Source organism: Schistocerca serialis, unplaced genomic scaffold, assembly GCF_023864345.2.
Source record: "Schistocerca serialis cubense isolate TAMUIC-IGC-003099 unplaced genomic scaffold, iqSchSeri2.2 HiC_scaffold_590, whole genome shotgun sequence".
Lineage (NCBI taxonomy): Eukaryota > Metazoa > Arthropoda > Insecta > Orthoptera > Acrididae > Schistocerca > Schistocerca serialis.
In genome coordinates, this window is record NW_026048180.1 from 15,001 (window position 1) to 15,474 (window position 474).

Genomic DNA, 474 nt, shown 5'->3' on the forward strand with positions numbered 1-474 from the left:
CGCGGTTTCACCTTAATGCGGCTTGTACTGAGACATGCATGGCTTAATCTTTGAGACAAGCATATGACTACTGGCAGGATCAACCAGGGAGCTGCGTCAACTAGAGCTGAGCAGCCGGCCGCCCGGGAGTGTGTCCCGGGGGCCCGCGCGAACACGCAAGCGTCCGCTCAATTATTCTGCAAACAGGAGGAGGCTGAGCTCCCCTGCACAACACACCTCGAAACCCTCTCAGGTCCCGGCGGCGCGCAGCGCCGTCCTAAGTACTTGGTCGGGTTCGAGAGAGGCGCAATCGCCCGGAGTTAGGCGAGTAGACGCTTTAGGTGCGACCACCCGTGCTCCCAACTGAGCTTGCCGCTGCCGACAGAGGCCCGGGAGCGTGCTGTCGTGGCATTGCCGGCGGGAGACAACACGCGCCACCTACGGTGACCGGCAGCTCCAACGCCAGCGCCACAGAAGGACAAAAGCCCTACTTGG

At 62.0% G+C, this 474-nt stretch overlaps 1 non-coding gene across 1 annotated transcript in view; it reads right to left on the reverse strand.

The window, feature by feature from the left end:
* The window catches only part of LOC126448301 (small subunit ribosomal RNA), a 1,909-nt gene extending 1,819 nt beyond the window's left edge, over positions 1-90 (reverse strand). The window contains exon 1 of the ribosomal RNA XR_007584087.1: positions 1-90. This exon is cut by the window's left edge and continues 1,819 nt beyond it. This is a non-coding gene — a ribosomal RNA (small subunit ribosomal RNA).
* Positions 91-474: the final 384 nt, after the last annotated feature.